The sequence below is a fragment of the Aquarana catesbeiana genome, linkage group LG10 (genome assembly GCF_042186555.1).
Source record: "Aquarana catesbeiana isolate 2022-GZ linkage group LG10, ASM4218655v1, whole genome shotgun sequence".
In the NCBI taxonomy this organism is placed as follows: domain Eukaryota; kingdom Metazoa; phylum Chordata; class Amphibia; order Anura; family Ranidae; genus Aquarana; species Aquarana catesbeiana.
Window position 1 is genome coordinate 209,556,278 of NC_133333.1, and position 23,192 is coordinate 209,579,469.

The 23,192-nt window shown below is 44.1% G+C and overlaps 1 protein-coding gene across 1 annotated transcript in view; it reads right to left on the reverse strand.

Moving 5' to 3' along the window:
* ESAM (endothelial cell adhesion molecule) overlaps window positions 1-23,192 on the reverse strand; it is a 130,244-nt gene that overhangs the window by 18,556 nt on the left and 88,496 nt on the right. The gene's annotated exons all lie outside the window — the stretch shown is intronic.

Sequence of the window (23,192 nt, forward strand, 5' to 3'; positions counted from 1 at the left end):
CTAAAAGATCAAACACTAGTAAAATTTCATTTGACATTTTTCATTGTAAGAACATTGTAAGAACATTTGTCTGTTTTTCTAATTATTATTCTTACTATTCAGGATTTATATAGCGCCAAGAGTTTATGCAGGACTTTACAATATAAGCCCTCATGCACACAGGCTGTTAAAAAAACGTTATGAAAACGCCAGTATTTTAGCAGTGACTTTTTTCAGCTTTTTTCAGCGTTTTTGTAATAGTGTTTTTTAGCGTTTTTGAGCGTTTTTGAGCGTTTTTCCGCGTTAGCGTTTTTGAGCTTTTTTTTTTTTTCAAATTTTTTTTTTTTTTTTTTTTTCAATGGATCAAAAACGCTAAAAAACGTTGGTGAATGACGTTTTTGAGCGTTTTTGCGCGTTTTTCAGCGTTAGAGCGTTTTTACAGCTGAAAAACGTCTCTCAGAACCCACTGGTCCTGGGTTTTTTTTTACAGCTTAAAAACGCCTATGCCACTTGCAGCTCAAAAACGCCTAGGTGGGCATGAAGCCATAGACTAACATAGACAGGCCATTTTAAGCTGCAAAAAAAACTCAAAAAAGCAGCTGTAAAAACGTCCGTGTGCATGAGGACTAAAAGGGAGACAATACAGTTACAATACAATAAAATACAAGAGGATTAAGAGGGCCCTGCTCAGAAGAGCTTACAATCTAAAAGGGTGGGGCAGGTGGTACAAAAGATCATAAGTGTGGGCAATGAGCTGATTGAAGTGGTAAAAGATTCGTTGGAGGTGTGATAGGCTTCCCTGAAGAGATACGTTTTCAGGGATTGCCTGAAGGCAGCTAGAGTAGGAGATAGCCGGACAGGCTGAAGTAGAGAGTTCCAGAGGATGGGAGAGGCTCTGGAGAAATCCTGGAGATGAGCGTGAAAGGAGGAGACAAGGGAGCTTGAGAGTAGGAGGTGTTGGGAGGAGCGGAGAGGGTGGTTTGGGTGATATTTGGAGACAAGATTGGTGATGTAGCTCGGGGCAGAGTTGTGAATGGCTTTGTATGTTGTGGTTAGTATTTTAAATTTTATTAGTTGGGCAATGGGAAGCCAGTGTAGGGATTGGAGGAGAGGGTTGGCAGACACTGAGTGGTTGGTAAGGTGGATAAGTCTGGCAGCAGCATTCATGATAGACTGAATAATGAGGTCAAATTGATGTTGTTTCTATAACTATATATACAGTATATATCCTCACGAAATCTCCTGCTCTCTAGCTCCCTCGTCACCTCTTCCCATGTCTGCCTCCAGGACTTCTCCAGAGCTTCTCCCATCCTCTGGAACTCCCTACCTCAATCTGGCCTAATATCTTCTACTGAACTGTCTACCTTTAGGTAATCCCTGAACACTCAACTGTTTAGAGAAGCTTATCCTGCTTTTAACTAAAAAACTGTCTTTTTAAAGACAAGGCCCTCTGATTTCTCCTGCATTGAATTGTATTATGACTGTACTATCTGCCTTTATTTTGTAAAGCACTGTGCAAACTGTTGGCACTACATAAATCATGTATCATAATAATAATAATAATAATAATAATAATAATTATATATATATATATATATATATATATATATATATATATATATATATATAATCTATTTTTTTAAGGTTGAAAATATCAATAATAAACCGAGATTGTTCCCCTTTAAATATAATTCTTTTTACATTTCTGCTCTTTTTCATGATGTGAATTGTGGGGTGAACAGCCCCTCGCTCCCTGGCACGGATTCCATTGTGTGTGGAGCCTGCTCAGAGATTCCCCATTTCACTGCGGACGGATCACCATCGATCGAACGCAGAGTAAGAGGTCACATGATGATGAACTGGGGATCAATCATTAATGAGTCTGCTTTACCAGCTGAGTAGATACAGCGTCCAGTTTATTAACCCTTCCTGTGTAAATACAATATGCCGCCATAGGAGGATGACACCAGCTTGGGGATTTCTGAGGCTCGGAGACAGGTTTATGTTTCCTGTTTTGAAAAATTCAAAACCTAAGAGCTCAGGGATTGCATTGCACATATGAAATGATGATCTCTTTATCTCACACCCTGTGCTTCCCCAGGGGGAGAGGCAGGTGCTGAATGTGAAGTGAGACTATGAAGGCTTTGCAATTCTACATGGAAACATCCTAAGTACAGTACATTTGGTATTGTTTGGTAATTGTTAATGATATAAACAGACTTTTTTCAACTGACATATTTTCAATGCTATGCAATAAAATATGGCATTTCTCATCATGACAAGAAATCCTGCAAGTTCCTCATATCCTATCCCCTCACTAGAGCCGGACAAGTGACATCACTGAGAATGCAGCCTATCCATCACTAGAGACCAGTGACATCACTGAGAATACAGCATGTCCATTCACTAGAGACCGCTGACATCGCTGAGAATGCAGCCTATCTATTCACTAGAGAGTGATGACATCACTAAGATGCAACCTATCCATTCACTAGAGAGTGATGACATCACTAAGATGCAACCTATCCAATCACTGGAGATTGGTGACATCACTGAGAATGCAGACTACCCATCATTAGAGACTGATGACATCACTGAGAATGCAGCCTATCCCTTGACTAAAGAACGGTGACATCACTGAGAATGCAGCCTATCCCTTGACTAGATACTGGTGACATCACTGAGAATGCAGCCTATCCCTTGACTAGATACTGGTGACATCACTGAGAATGCAGCCTACCCCTTGACTAGAGACTGGTGACATCACTGAGAATGCAGCCTATCCCTTGACTAGATACCGGTGACATCACTGAGAATGCAGCCTATCCCTTGACTAGATACCGGTGACATCACTGAGAATGCAGCCTATCCCTTGACTAGAGACTGGTGACATCATTGAGAATGCAGCCTATCCCTTGACTAGAGACCGGTGACATCATTGAGAATGCAGCCTATCCCTTGACTAGAGACCGGTGACATCACTGAGAATGCAGCCTATCCCTTGACTAGAGACTGGTGACATCATTGAGAATGCAGCCTATCCCTTGACTAGAGACCGGTGACATCATTGAGAATGCAGCCTATCCCTTGACTAGAGACCGGTGACATCATTGAGAATGCAGCCTATCCCTTGTGGCCAGGAACAACAGTAAATCACATATCCACAACCCAAACAAATCGCAATCATCCTGGCTGAAAAGTGTAGAGAAATATACAGTAAATGTGAATTATTCCCCCGATGTAGCCCATAGCCAATAGATAAAATGTTTCTTATTAAATCTTTCCTGTGTGTAATTTGGGATGATGACAGTTAGAGAAAAGACAGGACCCTGAGTCGGAGATTCAGCCCGCAGCACTAAGTCTCTCTGCTGGAAAACTCCCATCAAGTTGATTAGGCAAGTGCAGAGCAATGAATGCTTATTCTGCCCGGCCGCACACGAGACCATGTACCGTACACACTGTACTGCTTAACCTTCGCTCTACACATGTGAATGACATTACCAAGGCCACCCATACACCGTCCAATACTCACAAATGACCTGACCAGTTTGGGGTTTGTTTACAATATTTGCACTGCCCATGTTCACTTTATACTTTAGAAACATATTTGCCATTTACACAATGCTTTTCAGGAAATTGTTACAGTAGATGTAAAACATAACAGTGTGACCTTTTAGTTTGTTCTGTGCAATGTGTATTGTGAATAATTGACCTTTTATTTTGCTAAAAATCCTTGTTTACCCCTTTATAACATTCTTATAACATTCTTTATAACATCATAATGCTGCTGATCTCCTGCAGGATCTTTGCTGCCACTTCCGGTCTACATGGCATTTCTCAGGGCAGACTTCCTGAAGGTGACATTAGTGGACCATAGTAAAAATAGAAAAAGTCAGTGCTACTACCCATACACCACATAGATAGCAGAGCTCCCAGGTGCTCCATCCACAGTCGCTGGCTGAGTAGAGTAATGTAGAAAAAATGATCCGCACTCCGGTTGTTGCTCTTAAAATTTCTTCATTTTAATGAATAGCCACAGTGAATAAACTCTGATTAAGTCAGTTGTCCCCCTTAAATTTTTCACTCTTTGTTATATTGCAGCCATTTGCTAAAATCATTTAAGTTCATTTTTTTTCCTCATTAATGTACACACAGCACCCCATATTGACAGAATAACAGAATTGTTGACATTTTTGCAGATTTATTAAAAAAGAAAAACTGAAATATCACATGGTCATAAGTATTCAGACCCTTTGCTCAGTATTTAGTAGAAGTAGACCTTTTGATATAATACAGCCATGAGTCTTTTTGGGAAAGATGCAACAAGTTTTTCACACCTGGATTTGGGGATCCTCTGCTATTCCTCCTTGAAGATCCTCTCCTCCAGTTCTGTCAGGTTGGATGGTAAACGTTGGTGGACAGCCATTTTTAGGTCTCTCCAGAGATGCTCAATTGGGTTTAAGTCAGGGCTCTGGCTGGGCCATTCAAGAACAGTCACTGAGTTGTTGTGAAGCCATTCCTTCGTTATTTTAGCTGTGTGCTTAGGGTCATTGTCTTGTTGGAAGGTAAACCTTCGGCCCAGTCTGAGATCCTGAGCACTCTGGAGAAGGTTTTCATCCAGGATATCCCTGTACTTGGCCGCATTCATCTTTCCCTCGATTGCAACCAGTCGTCCTGTCCCTGCAGCTGAAAAACACCCCCACAGCATGATGCTGCCACCACCATGCTTCACTGTTGGGACTGTATTGGACAGGTGATGAGCAGTGCCTGGTTTTCTGATGGCGGTGAAACCTGTCACAATACAATAGCACAGCAGGAGGGATTTCCTTATCAACACTGACTGCGTTAATGTGGGAAACCTGTGGTTGAAGGAAAGAAAACTGCTTACTGTATGGCCAACCTTAGTATCCACCTCTTGCAGTGTACTGTGCAGCAGAGCTAAGAGAGGACAAGGAGAACCAGCACAAGGAGCCAATAAGGTGTATTGCATTGCAAGGAGTAGGCTGGTAGGATGAGAGTGCAGAGTGACAGAGAGATGACATAATTGGTGTGCTGCTGTTTTCACTGTCCAATCACAGGGTAGGGAGGAGACCTGTAAGTGCAAGTGCACTGCCAGATAGGGTTATATTTTGAGGCAGAGCTGTATAAACCTCAGGACTGGATGGTCAGAAATACCTCCCGTATACAGTATGTATAACATCAGTGTAGTCAGCTGTTTGCCTGGAGTTCAGCTTCTTTAATAATATACTGTATATATACTGTATGAGTATACCCTTCTGTTCCCCCGCATAGCCTGCACAGTATTGGTATTTACTCACTAACTCCACATGACAGGTGAGGTGGAACTCCGTCAAGGTCTTTTCTAATAAACATTAACTCCAGGAGTATATTGTACAGCATCGCCCTGTGCAAATCACTCAGGTCTGGTCACTGGAGACACACAGTGAAAATATGACATAAATATATCATGAGTGTTCCTTACTGTTTAATGATCACACCGCCCTTTACGATCCCAGGACATCAACCTCATAAAATACCTTTCTATCCCTTTCCCTACTTCTGCTTCACAGCTCCAGGCAGATCTGTAAATGCAAACAACGGTTATAGCAGCAAGAAGCATCTGCAGAGATACATTTGTTGTGAGGTCCATATTACATAATAGATTCTGATTTAGGCAATCCCTTGTCCGGGACCGAAACTTGATTTACATCGTCCTAGAAATCTGCTTTTTTGTGTCTGTCGTCGTTATTGGGATTCGTTGCTGCTCCATTGCATTCATCATTCTGCTCCTCTAGGGTGGGGGCTCCCGGGGTACTCGAAGGGACATTCTAGTCTGGGAATTCCTATAGTATACGTCTAGGGTTGCCACCTGTCCTGGATTCACCCGGACAGTCCAGGTTTTAAATTATGTGTCTGGGTTTCAGTGCGCCTGAAACCCGGACACATTATTCAGACCAGGCTGTGGATGCCCAAGTAACTGAGATAGCCACACACAAATCTGTTGCTGTCCAGGAGCTGCGGGCGGCTGTTGGGTGGCAGGTTCGGCAACACTGGGAGGCTGGGCGTTGATGTCAGCAATAGCAATTTGGCCACACCCACTGTTTGCCACCACGCGCTATGTGCGCTGCATTACTACTTTCCTTGGGGCACCCAAAGGTGTCCCAGGTCTTTTATAATCCTATAGTGTATACTACAAAAAAAAAGTGTTTGGGTTTGGCTTGAAGAAAAGGTGGCAACCCTATATATACGTCAGGAGCTGCACACAGCTGGAGTCAGGACCATAACATCGTTACTGTATATAGTTAGTGGACAACTGACCATCACACCTACATGAGCTTGTTGGGGATCCCATTCAAAAACCATGGCCAATAATATGGAGTTGGCCTCCTTTGTAGCTTCCACTGTTCTGGGAAGACTTTCCACAAAATTATGGAGTATGTCTGTGGGATTTGTGCCCATTTGTGAGGTCAGGTATTGATGTTGGATGAGAAGACCTGGCTCACGATTGATGTTCTAATTCATCCCAAAGGTGTTCAGTAGGACTGAGGTCCAGGGCTCTGTGCAGGTCACTTGAGTTCCTCCACATCAAACCGGTCAACCCATCTCTTTATAGAGCTGGCTTTGTACACAGGGGTTACAGCCATCCTGGCATACCTCCCAACATTTTGAGATGGGAATGAGGGACACCTACTAGCAAATGTATGAAGGCATTGGACACGCCCCCTGCCACACCCCCTTAAAGGGGAATTCACCGAAAAAAAATGTTAATTAAATCCACAAGGGCTTGTTTTTTAGCACTATTATTCCTTTATATTGGCTTTTAAAATTTACAAATGCAGCAATTTAGAATTTGGATGAAAGGTTTAGCACTGGGAAACACTTTTTGAAAGATAAAAAGTGCATTTTATATACCAAAAAGTAAAACACAATGAGTGTAGCGCTACACTCATTGTGTTTTACTTTTTGGCATATATCTTGATGGTCGTGTTAGCTGCTTTTTTCTTTCTAGGGCAGCGCAGAATTAATGTGTATATATCTTTGCTTTGTGCATTTTATATACAACTATATAGATCAGACCAAAATGAGGGACAAATGAGGGGGAAAGAGGGACAGAGGGACATTGCTCCAAATCAGGGACAGTCCCTCCTTATCAGGGACAGTTGGGAGCTATGATCCTGGAACAGATAAGAGTCTTTACCAAAATGTTACCACAAGGGTGGAAGAGACAATTCTCTAAAATGTCTTTGTATGTTGTAATATTAACAGGACCATTCACTGATAGAAACCTTTAGGAAAACCATAAGGGACCCCCTGCGTCTTCATTCTCTATCTCAAATGCCATTCCTTTCATCATGCAGAAAACAATCTGCTTTCATAGTAATCCTATAGAGATTCCAAGACTTTATATTTACTTTATCCAAACGTATATGCCAATGTATATGCCAAATGCTACCACTGCCCTCATAAATGACTGTATAGCCAGACAGTGCTGGGCCCCATAGCAGCTGCATGAACTGTTACAGCAAAAGCATTGTGAGGTCATATGTGAATATTCGCTGGTGTGTGCTACTGTGTAGTTTATGTCTTAAGCTGGATACACACTATACAACTTTTGTTGTTAGATTTCCTTTGGATTTACCTTCAACTATGTAGTACAAGGGTCTACCCGATTGCATACAAATTGAAAGTGTTTAGGTTTGATCTCATATTATATATGGTATCGGTAAATGTAAAGGAAAAAATGTATAGAAAATTGTATAGTGTGTATCCATCTTTTGGATAAGTTTACACCTATGGCAGACTTTGCAGTCTCTCTGAAAAGCAATCTGCAGGGATCATTTTTTGTAGGTATTTGACAGGTAGTGAGGAGGCAATGGGGGTTATTTACAAAAGGCAAATCCACTTTGCACTACAAGTGCACTTGGAAGTGCAGTTGCTGTAAATCTGAGGGGTAGATCTGAAATGAGGGGAAGCTCTGCTGATTTTATCATCCAATCATGTGCAAGCTCAAATGCTGTTTTTTACTGTCCCCCTCAGATTTAAAGCAACTGCACTTCCAAGTGCATTTTTAATGCAAAGTGGATTTGCCTTTCGTAAATAACCCCCAATATCTGTCACTCACTTGTGCTCAAGATCCTCAGAGCACAAGTCGCATGCCAAAGTCGGGTCAGTTAAGACGGCGATCCGATTTATATGCGACTTCAGTGATAATCAATGGGCTGAAGTAGAATCAAAGTCGGACCAAAGTAGTGCAGGGAGCATTTTCAAAGTCGAACTGACTTGTGTCGGACCAGTTAAGATGGCTCCCATAGGGAAACATTGATTTTCACATGTCATGCGACATGAGCTCCCAATGTCGGAGCGTATGTCGTACCAGTGTGAACCCAGCCTAAGACCCCATACACACTATTAGATTTTCTGCAGATTTTTGTCTTCAGATTTACCAAAACCATATAATATGAGGTCAAACCTTAATGCCCCGTACACACAATCGGATATTGACCGGACATTCTGACAACAAAATCCATGGATTTTTTCCGACGGATGTTGGCTCAAACTTGTCTTGCATACACACGGTCACACAAAGTTGTTGGAAAATCCGATCGTTCTGAACGCGGTGACGTAAAACACGTACATCGGGACTATAAACGGGGCAGTAGCCAATAGCTTTCGTCTCTTAATTTATTCTGAGCATGCGTGGCACTTTGTGCGTTGGATTTGTGTACACACGATCGGACTTTAATCGATCGGATTTTGTTGTCGGAAAATTTTATATCCTGCTCTCAAACTTTGTGTGTCGGAAATTCCGACGGAGAAAGTCCGATGGAGCCCACACACGATCGGAATTTCTGACAACACAATCCGATCGCACTTTTTCCGTCGGAAAATCCGACCGTGTGTACGGGGCATAAGAGTTTAAATTTGTATGCAATCAGGCAGGCCCTTGCACTACATGGTTTTGGTAAATCTGAAGACAAAAATCTAATAGTATATATGGGGTCTAACCTGTTGTGTCCATTATGGCTCCCACATCCATGTACTGCAGGGCATGACAAATTTGCTTTGAATCTAGGAGCCAGCTAAAAAAAGTTAGGAGCCAGTTTGTGCGTGTGCGTGGCAATATGTAACGTGTATTGCAATCAATGTTTTCATGCGTAGGCGCCCCAACGCATGTGTTTATGTTTGTAGGTGTGTGTATATGTAGGGGTGGAGGGCCCTCAAAATGTTTTTTGGGGCAGGAAATTTTATGTGCTTGGGTGTAACTTAAATTTTTTACAATTAAAAAACATTTTTTTTACTTAACTTTTTTCTTTCTTTAAATAAGGGACAAAAAGACAGGTTCTCTTTAATGATTTCTTTTAGACCCTGCAGATCACTCTGCGTATTATTATTTGCTGGCCATGCTGGTCGGGGAAACTGTAAACGTGGACTCTGAAGTGTGGTGATACACCTGCCCTGCGACGTTTGCTATGCCGGTCCCGGGCCTGTAGATGGCAAGCCGAGCCTGGAATCCATAGCGGGGGACATGCAGGGGGGCACTTTATCGGGAGCGTGGAAGCAATCGGGCGGCAGAGGAGCCGCCCAAATGCTCCCACCTGCCAAGTGAACCCTGGCACCTTGCCCAACACAGGGCTAAATGTAGAAAACAAACTACCTGCCCGGAACTGCATGTCTCAGGCGCCAGGGGATACAAATTGTGCATCACTGCAACTGTGAATGGGCTGACAAAAGTCCAGGCACCAGGACGCAATTTTTAGTCACCATGGTGACCTGATAATGTACTGAGTTCCCAGGTCTACTAACCTGCTGTGCCCATTATGAGGCGTTCCCATCATCCCTGTGCTGAGTTCCTGAGTCTGCACACCTGCTGTTTCATTATGGGGAGTTCCCATCATCCCTGTACTGAGTTCCCAGGTCTGCAAACTATTAAGGGGTTCACACCATCTCTGCACTGAGTTCCCAGGTCTGCACACCTTTTGTGCCCAATATGAGGCGTTCCCACCATCCCTGCTAGATTTATATCATGGAGAATGTAACAGGAGGAGCTTGTGGGCTGGGTACAGTGTGGTTTGGCAGGCAGTGACACTGGACACAAAGTCCAAGTTCAATATAAATTAGTTGTAGAAGCTCAGCAACACACACAGACAGGCCTGGCAGGGAGGCAACCCACTTGGAGCCACTTACAGAGTGCAACAAAGATGTGACAGTTGGCTGGAGGCTCGATGATGCCAATAGCATCTGCCCATAGGAGTGGAATGTGGCTTGGCCGGTCCATACACAAAAGGGGAGGTTTCCTGAAAGGTTGGTGTAGTCCCTGTGCTTTCCCTACTTCTCTAGAACCTTTCCCTGATGCTAAGTACTGTTCCTACCAGATGGGTGTCCTATCTCTACACTGACCCCTCGCAAAATGCACGCCAAGCCAGGGAGCCAGGGTCCTACATAGACTCAGCCTGACCCAAGATGGCTGTCAAAGTCAGATGGGGTGCCAGCATCCAATCAGATAGCTGCCTTCCTGTGCCTGAGGAAACCATAGAGGAACCAAGTTTCTCTCGACTTTCTCCCCCCATCTGCAATGCTACTGCGGTTGAGCGCCACCTGAGGTGGAGAAAATAGACTGCACCTACCTACAAGCTGGAACAGACAAAGGTTGGTGGAGACACTCAAATATCTGAGAATCAAGAATTATGTACAGGAGTATTCAAGACACATAAGATATCAGGAACTGACTTAGCCCACCAAGCACCATCTATAACGAAAACATCACTTTTAGATGGAGAGACCCTTTAACCTGTCCAACATCGGCCTAAAACTGATAGTTTAGTTTGGGGCAGTGGGGTGAATCAGCCCTTTAAAACATTGGAAATGATAACTATATTGATCGATTCCCAGGCTAATGCTTGATTTTGTGTCCAGCCATCCATTATCCATCCATTAGCATACATAGATTTGCCCTGGGGTGAAGAATCCACCACCCACCCAGTGTAGTGAAGGTGGGGGTCCTGTGCAGTTAGCAGAGGGTGGTGTCCAGGCCTGGCACCAAAGGAGACTTGTCACACCAGCTGTGTCCTGCAGATGTTCTGTGTCTTATTTCTTCATATATTGAAGTTTTTATGTCTGAATAAAGTTTATTAAATATAATACATATAAAATCAGACATTTACTGACACAAAGCACGCCCCCTGCCACGGGCACTGCACAATTCCCCAGAATGCACCACATCAGCTGTGCAAAGCTTAGTGCTAGAAACTGAAATTAGAGAATGGAAGCAGTAGTATGGATGGCAACATGTATCAATCTGTAATCGATCCAGGTGTGAGTGATCGCAAACAATTGATTCGTTATTGATTAAGTTAAAAAACAATCCAGTACATACGGCACTGATTGAAAATATAATTTATCAGAGATGATCTATTAAAATTAATTAAACAATCATTTATGCGATCTGTATTACAATTAGCTGTTTGACACACATGCAGATATTTCAGTCGATCAGAAACAATAGACAAAATGTCACCATGTGTAAATGACTTGCCAGCATCAAAATAACATGTCAGATCACTAAAGAAATCAAATGGAGGATCAAAGGGTTGTCACAGGAAGTGCCTGAACAAGGACCGTCATGGAAGGATCATCAAGGACTATTTTAATGAAAGATCCAGTTTTGAAAATACTGAATCCAATCTTTGAAATGACATGATCATGGTATGAGATTTTAGTCTTTAGGTTTACATCTACTTTACCGGTCATCTAAACGGCAAACCATAGAAGAGGAATCCTTATCTGGATTGTCCCATTTCCTCTGTGATACACACATGTGGTCACAGCAATTCTAATTCTAATCTACAGCCACATGGAGTAGAAAACAATAAATAATTTTGTGCAGGGAAATCCTGACGAATGGAAACAATGGGGTGTTACAAACACAAAACAAAGATGTCATCTTCCAATGTATAAAATGGATTTATCACGTAGCACTTCATGGACACAGAACTTTTCTATATGGAATAGATATTTCCCCTATAAAAGAACAACTCCGCTCCAACCGACACTACATTTCCAGGCAGGATACATCACACACTGCCTGCTTGTGTTCCCCAAAGACTTCAATGGTGAGATCTCTCCTCCAGAATTCTCAGTCCAATCCAAGAACTGTGGTCACTGCAAAGTCAAACGATGGTGTGACCCTCTGCTCATATCTGCAGATACCACATGGCTAAAGAAAGAAACGACTCGAGGAAACCTTACTACCGAAGATCAAACCCACCATCCGCCCATCTACAGCTATCGGTTTTGGGCAGAGTTGGTCTTTCACACCAGGTTAAAGTTGATTTTGCTGGACTTTTACTGGCACAAGCCTTTTATGAGATACGTCAGCTGTAATATAATACATAGCTCCCAACTGTCCCTGATTTCAAGGGACTGTCCCTGATTTGGAACAATGTCCCTCTGTCCCTCTTTCCTCCTCATGTGTCCCTCATTTTGGTCTGATCTATATAGATGTATATAAAATGCACTTTTTATCTATCAAAAAGTGTTTTCCAGCACTAAACCTTTCATTTGATTTCTAAATTGCTGCATTTGTAGATTCCAAAAGCCAATATAAAAGAATAATAGTGGTTAAAAAAACACTTGTGGGTTTAACCAATCTTGTTTTTTTTTTAGTACAATTCTCCTTTAAGGGGGCGTGGCAAGGGGTGTGTCCTATGCCTGCATACTTTTGCTGATAGGTGTTCCTCATTCCCATCTCAGAAAGTTGGGAGGTATGTATAATATCCTCCTCCCTCTACGTATGGAATAACGAGACGAGAAGTCTTATGTCCTGTAGATACGATAGGATTTTCCGACAACAAAATCCATGTTTTTATTCCGACAGATGTTGGCTCAAACTTGTCTTGCATACACACGATCACACAAATCTTGTCTGAAATTCCGAACATCAAGAACGTGGTGACGTACAACACGTACGACGAGCCGAGAAAAATGAAGTTCAATAGCCAGTGCGGCTCTTCTGCTTGATTCCGAGCATGCGTGGAACTTTGTGCGTCAGAATTGTGTACACATGATCGGAATTTACGAGAACGGATTTTGTTGTCGGAAAATTTGAGATCCAGATCTCAAATTTTGTGTGTTGGAAATTTCGATGGAAAATGTCCGAAGAAGCCTACACACGGTCGGAATTTCCGACAACAAGCTCCCATCGAACATTTTCCGTCGGAAAATCCGACCATGTGTACGGGGGCATAAGAATGAAACTGTGTGGTACCGCTCAGTTTATAGGAATAGGAAACTATTTACATCTAAATGAAAAGGTTATATGACAGTATACATCAGGGGTGCTCAAGCTTTTGAAAAGTGAGGAACACTTAAGTGATTTTTCGTGGGCCCCAATGAACTATGGGGTTTTACTGCCCCCCATACTGCCTATGTAAACAAGCCCTTACTGTCCAGAGGCCTTTATAAGGCTGTGATACTCTGCAGTTTACCTGCACCACGGGCACAGCACAGTGCACCAGCGGCTTTCCTGTGGGTTAGCTGCACTGAGCCATTGATTTCTTTTACATTTGGCGAGTGTGGTGCACTTTCTGAAAGCACATCAAACCCGCAAGATATAATAGAAGTCTATGGCCCAGTGCAGCTAACCCACAGGAAAGCAGCAGGTGCACTGTGCCGCACCTGTGGATCAGTGTGAAAGCAACCTAATAACTCTCTAAAGGGGTTGTAAACCCTCATTCTAAAAAAACAAAAAATAACAAACATGTCATACTTACTTCCACTGTGCAGTTCGTTTTGCACAGAGTGGCCCCGATCTCCCTCTTCTGGGGTCCCTCGGCGGCGCTGGTGGCTTCTCCCCACATCGAGTGTCCATGTTGGAGAAGCACTCTCCTTGGTGGACACCCGTGCGGGCGCGCTCCCAAGTCCCGCATCTGTTTCCATTCACACAGAATGCATGACTCGGCCCCGCCGCCCCAGCGCCTTGTCATTGGATTTGATTGACAGCAGCGGGAGCCATTGGCTGCACTGCTATCAATCTATCCAATCAGGACACAAGACATCAGGTAGAGCTGGTCTGCTTGTTCCCAGCCGGAGAAGGATCAAGGTCAGGTAAGTGAAATGGGGCTCGAGGGGGCTGCAGCACCAAAGAAGGTTTTTCACCTTAATGCATAGAATGCATTAAGGTGATAAACCATGAGGGTTTACAACCCCTTTAATAAGTGCTAATATGCCCATTGCATGCGATGTTTAATACACTGACCTTTTCCTCTTCCAGCATCTGCTGGCATCGCTCTCCTGGTTGCTAGAAAGGTCCCAGGTGAAGTGCATTTGGTATCACTCTGCCTGGGACAGGAGATGGTGCTACAGAGGAAGCATCGTCTTATGTGGCTCCTGCTTCTTCAGCTGCCTGTCATGGCTGCATGCACTCTGATACTCTGGGGTGGAAAGGTCGGCAACCCCTTGATCACAACCTGGGCTTGAAGACTTGCCATCCCAGAGCATGGGCATGCGCTTCCCTGGTTTTAGGTCGTGGGACACTTTGGAGGGCTCCAAGGGCCACAGGTTGAGCACCCCATGGTATACATGTTATAATGTATTTTAAAATACAGCTAGTATAAGTACCAACTAGACATGTGCGCCATCAATAAATTAGTTCAGTTTCATTACGTTACGTTTCGTATTAGCCGTTAATTTGTATTTCGTAATTCGTGTCTGAAATTCAATTTGGATTCGTATGAAATACGAATTTTCGTTAGGTTCATTAACTTTTCGTAACAATTACGAATGTTCGTTATGATGAATTTATCATTGTGAGAGGCTCCCATCATCCCTGTGCTATGCTCATTATGAGGGGCTCCCACCATCCCTGTGCTGTGCTGACTTCCTGGGGTTTTTAACTTCATCATAACGAATAATCGTAATTAACGAACATTCTTATTTTGTCCGATTCTGACTCTCCCATCGACTACCAGTACCAGTCTCCCACTCCCATATAAAAAAGGTAATTTTCCCATCTCTCACTCAGCAGCAGAAGTAAACCTCTGATTGGTCAACAAAACACCAGTCACGTTTCCGTTGTAACGGAATTTGGATCCAAAATTCGTAAACTAAATTTTGTATTTCGTACAAAATTCTGAAGCATAGCAATTCGTATTTCGGATCCTCCCAAATATACGAATTTACTGAAATTCGTATGAATTTTCGATTTGTACGAAACTAATCGCACATGTCTAGTACCAACATCTGTTTTAGCTCTTGCCTCTGGAAGGGGACTGGGGGAAAGCACTCAGGGCTCTATTACTTTGCATAGTGCTGGCTGAATATTTACAAGATGGATGACCTCATCAAAGTGTAGCAGCTCGCTTATCCTGCAGGCAGGGGGCGTGTCCTGGACCAAGCTGTATCACTTCACTGCAGTAAGGAAAAGTGAGGTCTTTGGCTCAGCTGTGCTGTCTGGCAAGCACAAAACCCACTATACAAAGCTACTAATCCTTTTGTAGGTGACACAGTTTACTGTTGTAGATTTTTGTCTGCCTGGATTTCAACCTGTGACAGCGCAACTCGTATGCATGTTGGGACTTTCAGTTCCACAACAGCTGGAGTGGCATGTGTTAGAAATAGCTGCATGAAAGGATCTTAACTTTCCGCCTCCCTTGTTCATTGTTGTCCTATGTATGTGATAAAAATGGCCTCAGAGGTCTCTTACACAACAATGTCCCTTAAAACAGGACCATTTCCTGCCATTTCCTTATCACGCTCCGCTCAGGAAGCCTTGCTCCTGCAGATAGGCGCGCTCGTCAACTTCACAAAAGTTTGTCACATCTGTACGAGAAGTCAGAACAATTGACTGTCCAGCTAAACAAACAGCGCATATAATTCCAGTGATATCACTAATCATAGACTATATATAAAGGATATGTATTTAGGTGGCCCCTCTATCCTTACTGCCCACCCCTCAGAGGCATAGATCAAAAAACTTTAAAGCTGAGCTCCAGCCTTCCCTTCAGCATTGCACAGTTGTACAGGCTCCTCTCCTGCACAGAAATTGCTTACTCTGATTTCACTGCACACTGTGAGCTTCTCATAATGTGCATTAGAAGATGCAGGTGTAGCGTCACATATGGTGACCCATCACATTTCGCTACCCGCTGGAGTGCGCATGCGCGACACCGCCATATGCGTTCAAACACTTTTACGACAAAACTCCACCCCTGAGTCCAGGTTCAAGCCCCACCATCCAAGTGGACATAGAGTTAGAATATAATTATGCCGAGCGAAGCGAGGCCGTGCCCGAAGCGTGGCGAGCGAAGCGAGCCCGCGAGGGGTGTGGAGTTTTGTCGTAAAAGTGTTGGAACTCATATGGCGGCGTCGCGCATGCGCGCTCCAACAGGGAGCAAAATGTGATGGGTCGCCAAATGTGACGCTACACAGCAAGTCAGATAGAGCCTGCCTCATTTCCTGGCTTAAAAACAAACCTATTCTTGTCATGTGACCTATTGGAATGTAGAGTTACAGTATGAAAAATATATCATTCACATTATTATTATTATACAGGATTTATATAGCGCCAATAGTTCATGTAGCCCTTTACAACATGAGGGCAGTATAGTTACAATGTAATTTAATACAGGAGAAATCAGAGATCCCTGCTCCTTAGAGCTTACAATCTAACATCTCCTAAAACTTCTGATTGTGGCTCTGACACTGCAGAACAAAGGATGGGATTTTGCATATTATTTGACTTTTCATTTGTAAATCTGAACTGCTCCTAACTCACCGATCACTACAAATGCTCATATGACTAGTGCGTCCTAATGGCAATAAGGAATTGTTAAAGGCAATTAAATAGGGGACAATCATTTGGGGAGGGGGGGGGGGGGTTGGTGGAATTTTGCCAAATACAACAAAAAAACATCAAATATCAGAAGGAGCTCTTCATGTTGTCCCGGAATAGTAACAAAAATGTTCTCAGCATTGAATGACGTCACCGTGCCGTCTCATTCTCATCCCTTTAGAAGAATCTGTGAGAATTTCCCAGGAAGGAAAAATGACAGAATTCCTCTAAGCAGTCTTTGTATGTACACTGAGCAAAATTATAAAAGGCCACACTAAAATGTGAAGTTTTATCACACGGCACAATGCCACAGATGTTGCAAGTTTTGAGGGAGCGTGTGGAATGCTGACTGCAGTTATGTCCACCAGAATTGAATGTTTATTTCTCTACCATAAGCAGTCTCCAAAGGCGTTTCAGAGAATTTGGCAGTACATCCAACCAGCCTTACAACCGCAGACCACATGTAACCATGCCAGCCCAGGACCTCCACATCCAGCATCTTCACCTCCAAGATCGTCTGAGACCAGCCACCTGGACAGCTGCTGCAACAATCGGTTTGCATAACCAAAGAATTTCTGCAGAAACTGTCAGAAACCTTCTCAGAGAAGCTCATCTGCATGCTCATCGTCCTCACTGGGGTCTCGACCTGACTGCAGTTCGTCGTTGTAACCGACTTGAGTGGGCAAATGCTCACATTCGATGGGGTCTGGCACTTTGGAGAGGTGTTCTCTTCACGGATTAATCCCGGTTTTCACTGTACAAGGCAGATGACAGACAGTGTGTATGGCGTTGTGTGGGTGAGCGGTTTGCTGATGTCAACGTTGTGGATGGAGTGGCCCATGGTGGGGTTATGGTATGGGCAGGCTTATGCTATGGACAACGTACACAGGTGCATTTTATTGATGGCATTTTGAATGCACAGAGATACCATGACGAGATCCTGAGCCCATTGTTGTCCCATTCATCCACGACCATCACCTCATGTTGCAGCATAATAATGCACGGCCCCATGTTGCAAGGATCTGTACACAATTTCTGGAAGTTGAAAACATCCCAGTTCTTGCATGGCCAGCATACTCCCCGGACATGTCACCCATTGAGCATGTTTGGGATGCTCTGGATCGGCGTATACGACAGCGTGTTCCAGTTCCTGCCAATGTTCAACAACTTCGCACAGCCATTGAAGAGGAATGGACCAATATTCCACAGGCCACAATCAACAACCTGATCAACTCTATGCGAAGAAGATGTGCTGCACTGCGTGAGGCAAATGGTGGTCACAACAGATACTGACTGGTTTTCGGACCACCCCAATGCATGCTTTCTTTGTGGACAATGTTACAAAAGTAGCTCCGGTTGCTAACCCTTTTTTTTTTTTACCCTTTTTTTTTTTTTTATACATTCTCCACAGTACCTCTTCTCTGCCACAAGATGTCCTCAGTCTTCTGGGTTGAATAAAGCAAAAACATCACTGAACCTGAAAGACTGAAGACATACTGTGAGGGCAGGGCGCAATGGCCCCGCCCCCGAGGAGACGTCACAATGGTAGCCTTCGTTCAAAGTCTACTCATGCAGAGAATGGCACTGAGGCCACCACGTTTGCACTGCTCTTTGAAATAGTAAGAATGGACTGACCTAACGATATCTGGAAAGGTAAGTATAAAGCTGTACAATGCAGGCAGATAATGGCTGATGGGAGGGTCGGCAGGGAGCTTCCTGAAATCATCCCAGCCCCCGGCCTCAGTACTCCTCTCAAGAGCCCTCAATCCTGATGCAAGCAATGGGTTGATTCTTGGGAGGAGTTATACAAATATCAAAATGCCCCAATGGATGGATATCAGTCTAGTATACTGGGTTTTCCTGGGCAGGCTGTATTTGCATGCAGACTGCCCTAGGTGACAACCACATGCAATGCTGAGTCACTACGATGGAAAGAGTTAAAATCCAATGAATGAAAGGGGTGGGCCAGGGACAGTCAGGCTGGGGAGGAAAGGGTTAGATGATGCTTGATGTCTTCCAGCAAGGAAATGAGGTGAGCTCTGACTTGTTGAAACTTCCAATGTACATTGTGAGAAGCTCACAGTGTGCAATGAAATCAGAGTAGATAAGTTCAGTACAGGAGAAATGTAATTTCATTGTACTTTTATAAACCACCTTAACTTTACCTTCCACATTTCACCAAAACTTGCAGATTTTTCATGGGAATTTGGCAAAACCTTCCAGTTTCATTCATCCTATTTGGCCTCCTGCACCCACATTACAAGAGGCAAAACCAAAACGAACATTTTTCACAATGTGTTGTAAATTTTTGTTAATCTTCGTTTTTTTGTAACTTTTTAACAAATATGTGAAGTCCAGCGGTATTATTTGAATCGGGTTTATATGTGGAGATGTCTGGCCATCCTCCAGCCTGGCGGCCTCTTCTCCTGCACTGACCCTTCCCACTGCGGGCTCCAGGGAGGCGATTGTCCTCAGACTTGGAGTGAAGTTGGTGTTTGGGGTTATCAGGTCCCTGGGGTATGTCAAGGACTTTCTTCAGACGCTTCCTGCTTCTCCTGAGCATTGTCTTCGCCCTTTCCTGCTCCGCTAACAAGATGTGAAGAGACAGGGATGGGTGAGGGACGGAGGGAGGCCATGCTGCAAGGATGACACTGCGGGGAGCCGGTGCACCAAGAAATCCTCCTGTGGAATTTTACCGGCAAAGACATGATCTGAGTTCCAGGCATTAAAGGAAATGAATGCTGAGAGGAATCCAGAGCAAATATTTCTGATCTTCTGGAGAATGCTAGCTGCCTGGCTGTCATCTTTACGGGTCCATTTACTTTTTTGCATTGCGTTAACATGCATTAACGTGTGTTGCATTAAAGTGATTGTAAAGGTTGTATACTGCATACATACATGTTATACTGCTCTGTGTAATGGTTTTGCACAGAGCAGCCCCAATCCTCTTTTTTTTTGGGTCCCCACGCTGGCAGTCCTGGCTACTATCCCCTGCTGCTTGTCTTGGGGGCATTTTAGCAGGCTCGCTCCTGAGCCCCGCTCCTGTTAATCGTCATTGTGCATTTACACATGGAGTGTGGCTCGGCCCCGCCCCCCACTCTCTCCTTATTGGCTCACTGGCTTTAATTGATAACAGCAGGAGCCAATGAGGAGAGAGACCCGCTGCTCTCATGCACATTGCTGAATTGAGATGGGGCTCCGGTCAGTATAAGGCGGGAGAGGGGGTGCCTGCACACAGGTTTTCTTACCTTAAAGTGGTTCTAATGGCTAAAGGTTTTTTAACTTCATGCATTCTATGTACAAAGATAAAAAACCTTCTGTATGAACCCCCTCCCCCAATCCTTACCTGAGCCTCCTTCGATCCAGCGGTGTTTACGATACCCTTGGCTGTATGTGGACTCTCCATCCCCATTGGCTCCCACTGCTGTCAATCTCAGCCAATGAGGAGAGAGGGCGAGAGCGGAGTCAAGCCTCTGTGTGTCTTATGAACGCATAGAGCAGAGGCTCGGGAGCAAGCACATATCAGTGCCCCCAGGGCAAGTGGCTTTCTCTGGGGAGCACTGCTCAAGGTGGAGGAGCCAGGAGTACCAGCGGGGAACCCGAAAAGAAGAGGATCCAGGCTGCTCTGTGCAAAACCACTGCACGGAGCAGGTAAGACATGTATAACATGTTTGGTATTTAAAAAAAAAACAAAAAAACTTTAATATCACTTAAATCCATAGAATGCATTAAGGTAAAAAAAACGTCTATGTATGACTTTTGCGTTACAGATATAAGCCATATACGCATGCGCACTGTATTGGGGTGATTCAGGTCAGTAGTAGATGCGTTTTATTAAGTCCACACCAGTCCCAGTTGTGTTTTTTAGAGCTTGCCAACCTACCTTTATTTAATACAAAAAATAAAAGTTCAAAAAGCGGTTGCCCATGCAGAGAATTTTCATCAACACAACATATAATGAAAATACTAAGCCACCTGGCTCATTCTTCAGCAACATCGCTACTCCTTTTCCTGGTCCCTCAGACCATCTCACCCAGCTCTCCTGGCTCTCTAAGCCTGTAGTTACATTGCTGTACAGGTCCATACCCTGGCCTCTCAATATGGAATCTCCTGGTACTAGACATGCGCGGTTTGTTTTGTTCCGGATTAAAATTCGGACGAATTTTCGTTATTTGGAAATTCGGATGTATCGGAATTTCCGAACTAGAACAGTACCGAATTTAAAGGAATCCGAAATAACGAAAAAAAAAATTCGGATGAAATTCGAATTCGAAATAGTTTTCAAATACGAATTTATTTTTTTCTATTCTATTCCTTTATTTTCTATTCTATTTTATTACTTTTGGAAATTGAAAAACTATTCGAATTATAAAACAAATTAGAAAACAAATTAAACGAATGAGACAAATTTAACTAAACAATATTATGTAAATAACGAATAGAAACAAAACAAATTTTTTCAATCTGCACATGTCTACCTGGCACCCCAGCCTCTGTCACTCCTTCAAGACTTAGGCCCCTTTCACACTGGAGCGGTTTTCAGGCGGTATTGCGCTAAAAATACCGCCTGAAAACCGCCCCTAAACAGCCTCCGCTGTTTGTTCAGTGTGAAAGCCCGAGGGCTTTCACACTGAAGCGGTGCGCTCGCAGGACGGTAAAAAAAGTCCTGCAAGCCGCTTCTTTGGAGCGGGGAAGGAGCGGTGTATTCACCGCTCCTAAACCGCTCCTGCCCATTGAAATCAATGGGACAGCGCGGCTATACCGCGGTAATACCGCGGCTATAGCCGCTCTGTACGAGCGGATTTAACCCTTTTTCGGCCGCCAGCGGGGGTTAAAACCGAACCGCTAGCGGCCGAATACCGCTGCAAGAACGACGGTACAGCAGCGCTAAAAATAGCGCTGTTGTACCGCCGACGCCCCCATCGCCCCAGTGTGAAAGGGGCCTTATAGATTCCTTCAGTTCCCTGGACTCACCTAGTCACCTCTCCTAATGGGAATACATCTGTCTCCTGACGGGAGCCCTGCATTATGGCTATGGTCTTTGCTTATAAAGAGCGTGTACACAGCACACTCACAGATCTTGCAAGTCTCCTATAAGGCAGCCCATAAATGAGGTTTTTTCGTGCAACCGGCGGTTTAAATGAAAAAAAATAAGACTCAATTCTTCCACTGAGCTATTGTATTCTGACAGTGGGGAGACTTCCCCGCCATCAGAATACACTGATTAGCATTGCCGGCTACAGCCTGTAGCGCTGATCAAGCAGAGAAAATCCTGCCCACACATGGATTGAAATGCGGCCAGTCCCTCCTGAACCAGCTGAATTTAAAACCATATATGGCCAGCGTCAAGCAGAGTTCCACCCAACTTTACTACTTGGTCTAATACCGCGTACACACGGTCGGACTTTACGGCAGACTTTGCCCAGCGGACTTTTCAACGTACTTTACGACGGACTTTCTGAATGAACGGACTTGCCTACACACAATCCACAAAAGTCCGTTGAATTCTTACGTGATGACGTACGACCGGACTAAAATAAGGAAGTTGATAGCCAGTAGCCAATAGCTGCCCTAGTGTGGCTTTTTGTCCGTCAAACTAGCATACAGACGAGCGGACTTTATTTTTCTTACCGTTTATGAAGTACAAAGGCATCATTTTCTTTTCTGCCTCTGCCCCTCCTCGTTCCCCCCCACTACCTTCCGGGACCTGTGTGTGTGTCCCAGAAGAGGGCTGGGCCATTCAGAAAGCGCAGCACGACTCTCGCATTTGCGCAGTAGGAAACCAACTGTGAAGCCTGAAGGCCCCACTGCCGGTTTCCCTTAGTTGCAATGGCGGCACCTGCACCCAAGCAGATTAACGAATTGGCCTCAGGGGGCCGACATCGCGGGCTCTCTGGACAGGTAAGTGTCCTTATTAAAAGTCAGCAGCCGCAGTATTTGTAGCTGCTGACTTTTAAAAAAAAACTTTTTTGAAGGGTGAAACTCCGCTTTAAGACCTGGACACAGGATTAAAGGCTTCATCCCACCCAAGACTCTTTTAAACCTTCGTACTCTGGACCCTGATCCGGGATTGCACAATCTGGAGAATACAGACACCTTATGCCCTGTACACACGGGCGGACTTTTCGGCAACAAAGGTCCGACAGTCTTTCCAACGGACTTTGGGCGGACTTTTGACGGACTTTCGAATGAACAGACTTGCCTACACACGATCACACCAAAATCCGATGGATTCGTACGTGATGATGTACGACCGGACTAAAATGAGGAAGTTCATTGCCAGTAGCCAATAGTTGCCCTAGCGGATTTCTCAATAGGAACTGGGTCCGGCGGAGTTCCGACGTAAAGATTTGAAACATGTTCCAAATCTAAAGTCCGTCAGATT